This window comes from Spinacia oleracea, chromosome 3 (genome assembly GCF_020520425.1).
Source record: "Spinacia oleracea cultivar Varoflay chromosome 3, BTI_SOV_V1, whole genome shotgun sequence".
Taxonomy (NCBI): Eukaryota; Viridiplantae; Streptophyta; class Magnoliopsida; order Caryophyllales; family Amaranthaceae; genus Spinacia; species Spinacia oleracea.
The window spans coordinates 46,221,221-46,223,014 of NC_079489.1; the positions used below are offsets into that span (position 1 = coordinate 46,221,221).

General features: G+C 39.9%; 1 non-coding gene across 1 annotated transcript; it reads left to right on the forward strand.

Moving 5' to 3' along the window:
• The first annotated feature begins 360 nt into the window (after nt 1-360).
• On the forward strand, nt 361-467 carry LOC130470947 (small nucleolar RNA R71). Its single transcript, XR_008931659.1, has one exon. It is a non-coding gene; the product is annotated as a small nucleolar RNA R71 (small nucleolar RNA).
• Nucleotides 468-1,794: the final 1,327 nt, after the last annotated feature.

Consider the following 1,794-nt stretch of genomic DNA (forward strand, 5'->3'; position numbering starts at 1 on the left):
GCATAATGACCAGACATTCCACAACTTTCACAAACAGTAGCAGGTTGGGCACTCATAGCAGCTACACTAGCAGGTTGGGTAGGTTGAGCATTGGCTGCTTGCATATTATCAAACTTATAGTGTAAAGCAGTCAATTGGGCAGTTAATTGTTCAATAGAATTTAAATCATGCTTACCACCCCTATTAGATAGACCTCTAGAATTTCCATACTGGGCATTGTGAATGGCTATGTCCTCAATCATCTCCATAGCTCTAGGCACCTCAAGTTGCATGAACCTCCCACTGGAAGCCGAATCTAACAAACATCTAGACTCATTGCCCAGACCATTATAAAACTGCTGAATCAAGAACCAATCTTCCAAACCATGGTGCGGGCATTCTCTTTGCAAATCCTTGAATCTCTCCCAGACCTCGAACAAACTCTCATCCGCTTGTTGCGAGATACCTAATATCTGACCCCTCAGACGAGCCGTTTTCTCAGGTGGAAAATATTTAACATAAAAAGCAAGAGCCAAGGACTCCCAATTAGTGATTTTCAAAGCCGCCCGATTCAACCCATTAATCCACAGTTTAGCTTTCCCACTCAAAGAGAACGGGAAAAGTATCTCCATAGTCTGCTCCGGAGTCAATCCCTTTTGCTTGATGGTGGAACAATATTGGATGAAGGACTGAATGTGAAGATTCGGATCTTCACCTGGTTCCCCACCGTACTGGCGTCTCTTGGCCATGTTAATCAATGCAGGCTCAATCTTGAAGGTCTCAGCTGCAATAGAAGGCATGATCGCCTTTGGTAGCACGGACAGACTAGGCTTAGAATAGTCTGTAAGCCGTGGGGTAGGTGGCGGTAGCAGATTTTCGTCACCCATCTCTATCTCTGAAACTGAATCTGTATCTGAAGGAAAAAGATCGCCAATATTATGATCAGAATCAGAGTAATTCCCACACTGTGCAATGAAATTTCTTCGTCTACAAAAGGTTCTTTCGAGCTCAGGATCGAATGGAGTAAGATTACTAGTACCTACGGTCCTGGGCATAGACAAAGACTACAAAACAATGTGAGATCCGGTCTCAAGGAACGTGAGTTCCTTGAGTAGTAACAAACAATAATCTAGGATAAGCAATCAACAACAGAAAATAAAACCGTTTCCCCGGCAACGGCGCCAAAATTTTGATCAGGCTAAATCGCACTCCTATCAAAGATAAACCTAACGTTCACCAACTAAAAATATAGCAAGGGAAGCAAGGATCGTATCCACGGGGAAACAATGTTCTTTCTACTATTAATCGGCAATTCTAGACTATTGGGAAACAAGAATATAGGTTGATTTTCATAATGAAACTAGGACGATAATAAAATAGGGTATAATCAGATATTAAAAAGGTCTAGGGCATAGGTTCACCAATGAACAATATTCCAGGATGACAACAATCAATAATAATCAATAAAACAGTTAATTAGACTAGCATGCTCTCTCGAATAGATACTAATCATAGGCTTAGAATTAACGGGCTTTCGCTACGTATTAATCCCAATTCTACCTATTGACACAAGCCTAAACATCAAATTGCATCTCTCGAATCTTAATTTGATATTGCGAAACTAATACAATTAAACCTGCGCAAATCTAATTGCAAAGTAAATAAGGGCAATCAATAGGAATTAACAGCTAAACCAACAATCAACAACAATTAATCATCCCTTCACATTCGTTCATGGATTCCCAAAACCCTAGAAAATCAACTACTCACACATATTTGAATTCAAACAAATAAACATATTAAATAAAAACATGA